This window comes from Candoia aspera, chromosome 1 (assembly GCF_035149785.1).
Source record: "Candoia aspera isolate rCanAsp1 chromosome 1, rCanAsp1.hap2, whole genome shotgun sequence".
In the NCBI taxonomy this organism is placed as follows: domain Eukaryota; kingdom Metazoa; phylum Chordata; class Lepidosauria; order Squamata; family Boidae; genus Candoia; species Candoia aspera.
Window position 1 is genome coordinate 250,599,371 of NC_086153.1, and position 12,456 is coordinate 250,611,826.

The window sequence follows — 12,456 nt, forward strand, 5'->3', positions numbered from 1 at the left end:
GGATTTCATTTACAGCTAGCCTTTTAAAGAGTTAACTAGTACATTGGAATTATTCTTAAATATAACATGCTGTTCTATTTTAACCTTTAGTCCCATGAATTCTTACTTGGAAAATTGTCCTATTTATTTCATTGGAACAGAGAGATCTAGTATTAAGCACACTACATGAAAGTAATCTTTAATTAAATGAACAATGATGAAAAGAGGGTGTACTTATTTTAAAAAGTTAATTTTTGCTCTATTAAAGATTTGCTTACATGTAAGAAATTTTGATGGTCCTACCACATTATGATATGAATTCTCAAACTTTGTGATATTGTGACCCCCTAAATGGTAAATGAATTTGTGTGACAATGCTCCCATGAATAAAACCAATGAGCTCCTTATTGCTAGTAGTGATTGTGGTACCAGTTTAGTGTCAGCGGCACACAAAGTCAGAACCTGATCAGAACTTAGTTCTGTTGCCAGCTTGTCTAAGCACAGTGGTGCTGAGTGTGAGTGCTGCATGGAGCTTTTAAGTGCCCTGTTTCCAAGAAGCATGCCCAGATGTGCATCATCTGACTGATGAGAGTGTCTGCACCATGGGGCAGCAGATTGAATTCAGGGAACAACAGGGAAAGCCCAATTCCCAGAAGCCCGTATGGACCATGGGAACTCAGGTTACTGCTGTACCAATAAAACAAGGCTTCTTTTGAAATGGAAAGGCTTGGTTCTCCATCCTCCATCCCTTGGTCATGGGATCAGGGCTTTCTGGTCACAGCTCTTCAGTGAGAAGTGACAGAGGTAGGGGAGCTGTAAAGAGGGCTTCCTGCTCTCTCACATACCCAGTCTTTGCCCACCTCCCTTGCCACCCAATTACACTGCCTATGGTGTGGCTACTGGCTTGTCCAGGCAGAGTAAGATGATGTTTTGACAACAATTGAAGTTGGCCTGGAGTTACAAATTTGAGGGATATCCCAAGTCTTGCTCTGTCTTGACAGACCAGCAGATGAACGTCCTTTCCCCCATTGCCAGGTTTTTCCTGGTATTCTTCGGGAAGAGAGCAGCCTACCATATAGGCTTGTAAAGGTTGGAGGGAAACAGCAGCCCACAGAGGCACCCCATGGTTGCAGTGCTGTGTCCTGCAAGACCAGCATCTGGGGTCTTCCTGCTCTTGATGCCTCTCATGCTCCCACAGAGGCTGTCCCTATTCTGGCTTTGGGTCTGGCTCTGGCTCTGGGAAAGCCTTCCTGCCTGCCGTCCTCCTTCCAGCTAGCAAAATGCATGGCTCCCCACCCCCCACTCTCAGCCTGGCTATCTTAGCATGATCTTCTGGGCTGGGGCTGCTTTCTGCTTGGCCCCCTCCCCCGCTTCCCAGTCAGGCTTTTCCAGCTGTCTGTTATTTGAGTCTTCCTCTTCTTCCAGTGGCTTGGTCTACGTGCCCACCTACCTCCTCCTGGCCTTGCAATTTGCAGACCCCCCCTTCATCAACTGTTGCCTGGCTTTTGAATGGGCAAGCTCAAGACTTTTATGAGCCCCCCACCCCCAATTTATTTAAGACCCTCCTGCATTAGACAAAATACATATTTTTATTTGATGTCTTTTTTTCAGTTGACAAAACAAACTTCTCTGTAGTTATTTCAAAGACTCCCTGGCACATAGTTTCCACTCATGCAATAGTTTTTGGTGTTCCTCCTTGCACCTTCTCCAAAGTTTCCAATCCTCACTTAAGAGGGTGTGAGAGATGGGAAATTTGATCTAGCAGCATCCTGTGCTGGCAGATGGATACAACTCTATGCAGTCCATATCACAACTTGAACCTGAATAAAGGTTGGCTCTCTGCTTGGGACCAACTTTTCTTACTGTACTATATATCTGCTGCCATGCTTGCAATTCAGCTGTTGCATATCTCAGTCTCAGGGAATGAAACGTCAGAGTGGCCAACGTACACCCAAGTATTTATGAATGATTTTAGAGCAACTTCAGGGCACAGAAGTAACAGAACACAAATACATTCTGCATTGTCTGTTTTCATTGTATCTTACCATTTTTAAAAAGTTTCAAACTTACCAAATTACATTCATATTTTATTTGTCTACATTTGATTTGTTAGTAGCACACTGATTAGTTAATGACTACAACTTCAGCTGATTTGTGTGTCAAAACTTTATCACAAATGAAACTCTTCAGGTTCATCCAGTATTATCTAATAGCTTGAATGCAGTGCACGGAAAAGGAAACAGTCCATTTACACTGTTGGAAGCCACTGATAATCATTACACAGTACAACCTTGTTTATCCAGGGGTTATCTCAGTCTAAGGGGGAACTGTTTCTGAACCATTTCCCAGAGCGTGTTGGATCACTGTAAAAAAGCCAGAGTTTTCTTTTGAGTTCTGTCCAGTCACATGTACACAAATGTGTACATGTTCTATTTGGCTACAGTATTTTGTAACTTCCTTGTCATTTGCACATTAAATGAAGGTTTCTTAGGAAGGATTTAGAGGTGGCTTTGGGTAAAAAGGAAGATGTGACCAATATAAATCCAAACCCGTTCTCAGATAAACACAGAAGCATTTATTTTGGCCTAGGCATATGTGAAACTGATCGTTTGAAGTCATGCTCGTGTCCAGTTGCTATTTCAAATAACAAGAGTCTTTGATAACTGCTATCATTTGATACTTGAAATTTTAAAAATATGTTTATTTATATTATTTTTGGTTGATCAGAAAGAAGTATTGTGTATTTGCTCTACCTTGCAATATCAGTGCAATGTATCTAGTACTCTGTAATCAAAGATTTATGGTTAGCTTGTTTTGACTGTCTTCTTTTTCCAATATTTTACATTGTCTTTAGTTCATTTCAACATTCCACTGCTACAACCCCTCATTGGCTGAACCATTTCTGGTGTAAGATTATTATTCTCAATGCTCCCTTCTTCTCTGTGTTGTGATGAATCCCTAATACTTCCTACTAGTGTTCAAAAGTTTTAGAGCTCTGTGTGTGTTTGTGTGTGTGTGTTAACTACAGAATACGAATCTGCATGGTCACATACCCTGCTTTGTAGCTGACAGTCCAAAATATGTGGCTTGTTCCTTTCCAAGTGTCCCCTCTCCCCATTACTGCTCTTATCTCTCTGCATGCATTCCAAACTTCTTCTTTTTAAAGAAATAGTTTAAATTAAATCATAAGGCATTTCTATGGATTTTTATTCCTTTTTTGCAACAAGTAAAGTTTAATTCTCTTAAGTGTTTGTGCTTGGGCGTCTGCATCTCCCAAAACTGGCTTTTGGTCTAGTAAGTATAAGAAAAAAACTGATTAGCGGATGATACTTTAGTTTTACAAATCGCTTTAACAATAACTATATAGAAAGTAATCTTAAAACACGAATCCCTGATTGTTTCTAACATTCAGTCAGTATGATACAAAGATTTAAGTAAAGTCTGGAAACTGAAAGAAGCAAATTTTATTCCTTAAGGAATTTTAATGCATTTGTCTCAAATGCAGATTGATATTGCTGCAACATCAGCATAATAAACGTATTTTACAAGCTTCTGCTTATAGATGTAAAGGCCTGGAGGGGAAAAGAGACAGGACCCCCCCCACCACCACCAACGTATCCCCTCAATCCTGTTTGTTTTGTTTCTTTCCCTAAGAATTGAGGAAGTTTTTATGAAACATTTTATCTCAGAATATTGAATACAGTGCTTAAGATGGTATATTTAAAACATTTACATTTCCCAAAATGGTCTCTTGGAACTCTGCAATAGAAAGACATTTCTATGCAGGTTCATTACCATTCCTATCCTGAGGAGAAACGGTATTTACGAAAGAAAGATACATGTTTCGCTCCAGGAGACAAGGCTGTTTTCATAAGAAAAGGAAGAATTCTGCCCTTCTTTGTTAGTGGGTTCTCTTCTTTACGGCTGGTGAAAAACGTTAGCTTTTTTCCTGTCCTTCTGCCAGCCTTATTAGGATGGAACGGAGCTGGGCAACACACCATGTTTATTTTATTTATCGGTAGAGATTAGAGAAGAAATAAGGAATTGACTGCTCTGCTTGCTCAGGAGAAGGGAATAATTCTAAATATTCCGGAATTGGAAGGAATCGGTCTGCTTTTGTGACTCACAAAAGTAATGAATAGTACAAAGAGGCTAGAGAAAAAAACACTGCAGATGACTTAGTTGATACTTTCTGAATAGAGGATCCCAAACTCAATCATACCCTGTTAAAATTCTTACCTATCCAACCACGTTCTGCTTAGTTAGATGCTGTGGAACAATATTCAACATGAATGTTGTTAAAGTTGTACAATTTTACTGTTGTTTATGGTCAATAGCTGCACATTTTTTTGTAACCAATCAGGAATCACATAAGGCTTAGCACATACAGAACACACAATTCCGCCTTAAATATGCTGGGCCTCAGTCTCTTAAGAGTTGTACTGACTGCTTTAGTACAAGTTTAAAGGATTTGGGGGCTCCCTAAGATATTTTTAAAAAGATACTTTAAAAAAAACAGTGAAGGTTTTCAGAAACCACTTCAAGGAACTTTAAAAGGTTCTTCTTTTGGTCCCTGGAAAGAAAGATTAGGAAAGGGTGCAGGTGTGTCCTAACAGAATGGTACTTTTTTTGCTGTGGTTAACAAAAACACTTTGCATGTTTGGGGCATCTGGGACATCTGGGTTCAAATTTTCTCTCTACTTTACTTATTTCTATTGCAGATCTATTCATCTCTTAAACAGTACCAGTGAGGATTCTGTTCCTCTTCTCCTTGTCACTTAAAATGTTTCTGGAACTTAATTAAACATTTTTATTAGAGTGTTCTTTTTTAAAAAAGATGTATATAAAATCATCACATGGAAATTTGTATTTTGCACAGACTGAATGTTTAACTTTCTAATTTGGCTGTTAACAAATAAATTTAGTTCTCCTAAACACTCTTGCATCTTTTCTTCCTTTTCAACAAACTGCATTAAAGATACACAGTTTCACCTTTGCTGGTTTTCATACAATGCTATTTACACTGAATGTCAGCTTTCTTATTATGTTCTTGAAAGATACTTAAAATGTTGCTGAAAAGACTGCAAAATCTGGGCTGCAAGAGTTTTGCAACCACTAGATGGCAGCAAGGAGCTACAGAACGCTGCCATCTAGTGGTTGCCCTGATATTTGCAGACCTCATTGCTGAATGAGTGGTAACATTTTACAGTGTTGGGCTCAAACTATCATGTGGCACTTCCTTCCTCTCTAGAAATGGAAAACGTTAGTTTCAATGTAGAATGTATTCTGGCAGATCATCACTTTACTTTTTACAGATTCTCATCTGGATTTTGGAGAAATTGTGGCTTTGGTAACATTTTTCTAACATTCACTTTCAGGAAATGGATATCTTTTTCCTTTAATCAAAGTAAAGTATTTTTTTCAAGAATGGATAATGAAAGCTTCAGACTGCCATTTTTAGCTGTGAGAGAACTTAACTTTAATTGCAGCTGGTATTGGTGCTGATAAAGGTTTTACTTTAAGTGGCAGCAAATGTGTTTGGGAAACCAAGGCTCAAAGGGCTCAGATCCTCATGTTGATTAAAGAAGATGACCAGCAATTCAGAAACCTGGTCTTCTGGCTATAGAATTAAAACTAAGTGTGGGGTTCTCATGATTTTAGTTAGCAAGATGCTAAAGTCACTTCTGTACTGCAAGCCTGTTGCATGACAATAACAGTCCCTTCCTGCCTGATAGATGTACTGAGATTTCTTAGCCAATCATTGCTCAGATATTGACCAGTAATTGAGTATCTCAATTTCGCATCACCCAACAAAGTAAAAGAAAGTACATTAAGAGTGTTTTCTCTCCCCCAGTCTTTATTTTGAGGAACAAAATGAGTGGCCACAGCTCTCCTTTGTCTACAAAATGGTAAAGTTGAGGAAAGTATAAACATTAAGCATGCAGGAGCTGCTGTTCCCTTTGAGTAAATTCATCTAAATCATTGGTTAATTCCAGAGGAGGAAGTGGACCTACCATCTCTTGCCCTGCCCTTATTAGCTTAGTAAAGTGCTTGAAGCAGTGCCCACACAAGAGTATTAATCAGAAGAGCTTCAGTTTTGCACTTTTTCAGGGCCTTCCTTGTCCATTCTAACCTACCAATAGCCTCCATTCCCAAGCCTCTATGCAGGACTATAAAGCTTTGTTATGTGCAGTGCCAACCCTTTTATTTGAATCAGCTGTACAAGAGCAACACATGGTGGCTAAACATCTGGAGAGCTTTAACTTTTTTATATAATCATTTTTTTTGTCAAAACATTCATAGGTTTTGTCTCTTAGGTGTTGTTTTTCCTGAATTAGACCACACTGTAGAGCAAATAATTTTAGTGTACATTGGATTTCTTTCCACAATGACTTTATTTCCCCCTTTCCAACCCAACCTTAAAATCTCCACCCTAAACCTTTGCTTGTATAAACATACAACCATGCTTTTCATATTTTGCCTTGGATAGTTGGAAGTGACTTACCATTTGGGAGGTATTCACTTTATACTTTAACAATAAACTGCTAGTATGTTCAGGATACCTGCCATTAGTATAATACCATGAAATGTTTCAAGTCCTTGTTTATTATTGTATTTCTGTCCTGCTCTTTGGCATCAAGGAGCCAGAAAGGTGGTTTTAATAGTTTAACATGAAACATTAAAATGACCACTTCTCGACATAAAGTAATAATTGCTAGCTATATTTGATTTGATAAAAACCATTCTAATAAGCACTTTCTGTCATACATGTATTATTCTATAGGCTTTGTATTTATTATTTGTTACTCACTTTCCCTCTCAGCAAGCCAGTTGGAGAATATTATTTGGAACACCCCAAACTTTTTATGCTGGGGCCTCATATTTTATTTTGTAACAAAAGGTCCCTCCAACACACTTCCAAACTGTATAGAGTTATTTCTAATAGTACACTCTTTGCCTTTATTCTAGTTCTCACAAATTTTAGGTCCTTCTATATTTTTGTATTCAGCATTTTCTGCCTTCTAAGGTGTTGCAATTGGGAGGTGGTAGGAGAGGGAGCATGTGGTAAGTAATTGAGTTCAAAGACTATCAAATGGGCTTTATATTGATGAATGTTTATCTGGAAGCTTTTGATGTGCTAACGTATGTTTTACAGTCTGTGATACTCAACATACAAAGTATGTTGTGTTGCTGCTACTTTTATTGTTCACAAAGAAGCTAGAGATTGAGATAGTCCCCAGGGCTGGTTAAATTGAATACATGAGATGAAGCTTATTACAAAATGTTCTTCAACATTCCAGCCCATGGCTTTTTCTAGGATCAGAATGAAATTGTATTTAATGGTAGACTACATATTTTTGGTCAGCATTCTTCAACTGGTGACCTCCAGATCTGTTGGAACTACAATGTCCATAATTCTTACTCAATGTATCTAAAGGCTTTGTGATGGTTGCTTTAGTCATATTAGACATCAAAATATTTTTAAATTTAATTGGTGTGTGTGCAGTATCTCCACTCCTACCCATCCCAGGTGAACAGATTTTCTGCAATATGAAAAGGGCCTGGCACACTATACTGATCAAATTTGGAGTCCATGATAGCTGACTTAATTAAAATAAAATAATGGGTTGGAAATCAACCATAAAATGATCAATCAGTGATGACAGATTGCTGGGTCACATCCTAAAGGGATAGGTTTTCCTAAATTTATACCAGCATGCTGAGGAGGTGCAGTCTAGTTAGGTCTCATTAAGATATGCACAAGGAGGTCAATCATAACTTTGACAAGCCATTGCTACATGGCACCAATTGATGGGTATCTCATGTATCTTGTTTAGGGATGTGCCTCCCTTTTCCATCTTTGCATGGCAGACCAATGTTACACAGCAAACATGCCTGCCCAGCAAATGTGAGTTGGCCTAAAATCAGTAAAGTATGCATTATTGGATATACTTTAAAAACAATTTGAAAATATATGGTGTAGAGAACTAGAATTCTGGCAAAAGTAGAAGTCTCTGAGAGGAATCAAAATGAATAATGAAAAATGAAAAATTCAATGTACTTTCTGCATTTGTCATAAAATGTTAAGTTTATTGTAGTGTTTCCACCATCTCAGAAACTAACTAAAGGAATTTCTCTTTATAACATACTTATCAAGATATTTGATATATCACATTAAAATATGTCTTGTTGGAGGTCCAAAGTTATTATCCTCCTTGGTCCCACTGCCATGATACTTAAATTCTGCTGCAAAGACTTCTAGCTAGAAATGGCCATTGTGTTAGGCTCGTGGTTGTGTCACCAACTTGTCATAGAAGTATGCACATAGATATATAGAAAGTTGGACTGGAATGAGTGAGTTCGCTATCAGATATTTTTTTAACTGAGAATGGAAAGGAGGCCTAGCATTATTTGGGTGATTTTTGTTATGTTATCATTTAGAATGAATGCACATGTTCTTGCTAAAATGAAGAACATGGCTCTATGTATTTTAGAAATGGTTTCCCTACAGAAATCTAACAGATAAGAAGGCAGGCCTGTCCAAGAATATATATGTGTCAGGAAAGTGGTGTACTTTGTACAAAAATGGGAAGTTTTAGGGGGAAAAAACAGGATATCTTTAATAGCAAAATTGGATTTTGCCATTCTTGATATGTAAGATTATATAGGTGTGCACAACTGTGAATGGGGAGAATTCATCCCAAAATGTTCATAGACAAAAGATTTATGTGAAAACCAAATGGTAAAGAGCCAAGAAGGAGCAAGAAGATTCCCCTCTCAGGTGAGCTTTTTAAGGGGAGGGAGGTAACTCCATTTCTGGCATTTTGGAGGGACAGCAAGAAAAGAAAAACAGCACTGTACCTTTAGAAAACTTGGAATTAATTGAAGTAGAATCTTATGAGTCCCAAATTAAATTTAGCTGCATGAGAACTGTATATTCTGTTGTAAATGTGAATTAGGTTTGGATACGAAGTTTGAGCTGAAGAACATAAAGGTAAAACCAACAGCATGCAAATAATGCTGTCCCCACCATGTTAATAAGATGGTCTTTGAAAGAATTAATGGCATGGTAGGGCAGGATTTTACAGCATCCTCTTTGATACTAATTGACTACTTGCACAAACATTTCTGAAGTTATAAACCAAGTTTTATGTCTGTCTGAAGTGAGAAAAACTAAGCAGATGCTTCTTCAGCACTGTAGCTAGCCAGGGGCAGTTTTAAATGCAATTAAAGGCATGCATTAAGTACGCAGGATGCTGCTCAGCTTCTGCAAATCACAAAACAAGGAGAGTGGCGATGTCTAAAGTACAGGAGGACATGCAGAAACTATCCCCAAAGTTTTTCTAAAGAGATTTCAAGGATGCACTTTATCAAAGCCACACAAACCAACAGACCCAGTCCTCTGTGTTAGCTGTTTCCATGGCTTCTAATTTAGCCCTAATAAAGAGTTTGTGCTGCACTGGAATTTCAACTTCTCCTAGAGTGGGCACTTATTTAAATGCCTGTTAAACTTTGTTGCTTAAAATGTCAGCAGATGATCACAACAACATCTTTAATTATGGACATTGAGAACTTCATGACATGACTCACATTTCAGGGTTTCTTCCTTCCAAATTAGCACAACAGGAAATAAAGCCAGGCTCCAGGATCAAAAGCATTGTGTGATCCCTGATAGATTATTTATTTTATAAGAAAAGGAAGTTGTGTTGGGAATGCAGAGGAAGAATTCAATTGGAAATAAGGATCTCTCCTAAAATTCTGTGAATGAGGCAGGGTGACTAAGGCAGGAAGAAGAACAATATCTGATCCTCAGAGTATAGATGTGTTAAAATTGTGCATTTTGTAGGAATACAATTTCATGTTAGCTTACATGGAAATACAGTAATTACTGTTCGATTAGCATGCTATCTTTTCTTTTGTAGCTACACAGACAAAAATTTCTTATGTTCTTATTTATTAATATAGGATCTCCAAAAGATGAGTAAAAAGGGAAAGATGATGGAAAATGCCACATGGGCATTTTGGAAGTTGTATATCTAGAGGGACCAGAAAGGGGGAGGCTGAGATAGATTGTCATTATGAGCATTGTTCAAGTACAAATCAGAAGTGTTAATGTTATGTCCAACCTGGTTGCTTTCAGATACAACTTTAATATACAATAGGAATATTGACTAAAGCCATTTCAGTATTTTTTCCCTCAGAGGTATATGCATGCATGCGATTTATAGACCCATGGTTTATTAGTGCTAAGTTAGGAGTGGAAAAAGCAGTGCCAGATTAAGTGTATCTTTGGAATGTTTTAATTCCAATTTGTTGCCACCCTATTCTTGGACTGTGATGTGCCTGGTAAATTGGCCATACTCTTAGCCTGATTACTGATAACTCCAGCCTGTGTGGTTCCACCAAGGAGTCACATCTTCTAACATCACAACCTGCCTCCATTCTCCAGGGTAAATTAAGCAACATTTCTGGCAAGAATTACTGGCTGTTCTTAATGTAATAGGCTCATTGATCAGAAAATGAAAGAGACTTCATAATTTATAGTGTAAATTAACTCCTCGATAGACAATGAATGCTTTTAAGAAGGGGCTGCATATTTTAAATGCGGCAGAACCAAGCTTGTTTTCATCATAGTTGATGTCAATTTACACTGGCAGATAAATCCTAGGAATTGTACAAGTGACATTCCTTTCTCCATATAGGCACTTTTGCCTTGGCTTTTCATTATTGTTTGTTCAATGAGCAGATTGTGAAGTGAATCAAACACATACATGCATAATTTTAAATACTCTTCTCTTTTAGCAGCTGGATGTAAGGGGAATGAGTGGCTATTGTCTAGCTACAGTAGATTTATTTTAGTTGCAGTGAAAATATAGTTAATAATTAAGCCCAAGGATCAGAAATGTTTAGAAGATCCAGTTGGCTGCAAAGCAATGTTTACAGAAATCCAGCAACTACTTTGTCACTGCCTAATTTCATTTCCAAGAAAGCTGAAAGTTTTCTTGGCCCACCAAATACCTTGCTTGAATACTCTAGTTCTCTTTGCAATGTTAACTGAACAGAAGGGACTATGCAATTTAAAAAGTAATATGCTCCTTAATGCATGAGAAGATTGATCAGATGGATGGATGGATGGATGGATGGAAAGACATACCAACAGACAGGGCTGCTCATAGCAGTAACTCTGGGCATATTACAAGAAATTAAAACCAAGCAACAGTAACATTAAATGCCCAATAATCCACATAACCAAAGTCCAGGATCAAAAAAAATAATTCCAAATTTACCAGAGCAATAAAATCAATCAGCCAACTCACAACAAAGCTCATTGAACAATCCAATCCAAATGCCTGGGGAAATGGCCAGGTTTTAAGTACCTTTATAAAAGGCTAACAGGGTTGGGGCCATCTGGATTTCTGGAGGGATGTTGCTCCATAGGGCAGGTGCTACCACAGGTTAGGCATGACTCCTGGGTCCAACAAGATGACAATGCTTGATAGAAGTGACCTGGAGCATGCCATCCCTGCCAGATCTAGTGAGGTATGAAGTGAAAATTGGAGACAAACAGCATGGCCGGCCCTGTGACACAGAGGGCTTTATAGATAGTAACCAGCACCTTGAATCACACTCAGAAGCTCCCTGGGGCCAGTGTATTGCACGGAGAAGAGCAATTCTGGCATCCATTTTCTATATTTAAGATATCACCAAGTGACAGGGTTTGGAACATTCAAGAGATCAGACCTGCAATCTGTTCTTAATGCCAGAGCTGAATTTCTGCCAAAGGAAATGTGGAAAAGGGATTTTTAGAACATGCATAAAAGAGCTGTTCTCCAATGTGTGAGATTCTATAGACCCCAACCCTTCAGGTCATCCTTGAGATTGTCCTCTGTCATGGCATTGTGTTCTACTGTGAAAGCTTGGGGCAGGGAAGGTAGGGCAGCCACCTCCCCATCAGGAACTTTTTTCCCCATCTTGACAGGCCTTCATACTGATGTTATGATATTGTAGTATAATTTCAAGGAAGTTCTGGGTGTGAAGGCATTGTGCCCAGGAAGCTGTCTCAAATAACTTCTGCCTATTGATGTCAGTAGCATGTGATTCCCCCCTCCAAATCTGTCTGTCTGTCTGTCTGTCTATCTTCCATCTCTCTCTCTCTCTCTCTCTCTCTCTCTCTCTCTCTCTCTCTCTCTCTCTCTCTCTCTCTCTCTCATTCTTCCTCCACATGAGAAATAGCTTGCAAATTTGGGGCAATATAGCATCTTAATCTCTGCCACCCTTCATGGAACTAAAAGTGCCTGTACAGAAGATTTATAAAGTTAAGTTCCAGTAAAGTAAAATATAAACATGACTTTTTGATGGGAACAATATTTTAATGTTTCCAAGTACACTGTTCTGTATAAGGAAATGTTTTGCTATGATTTGTTATGGGTGGCAATCCTTGGGTTTTATTTAGCAATGCAAACAAGGTTTGTGTAT

At 38.3% G+C, this 12,456-nt stretch overlaps 1 protein-coding gene across 1 annotated transcript in view; it reads left to right on the forward strand.

The window, feature by feature from the left end:
- The window catches only part of MICAL2 (microtubule associated monooxygenase, calponin and LIM domain containing 2), a 151,040-nt gene that overhangs the window by 91,794 nt on the left and 46,790 nt on the right, over window positions 1-12,456 (forward strand). The gene's annotated exons all lie outside the window — the stretch shown is intronic.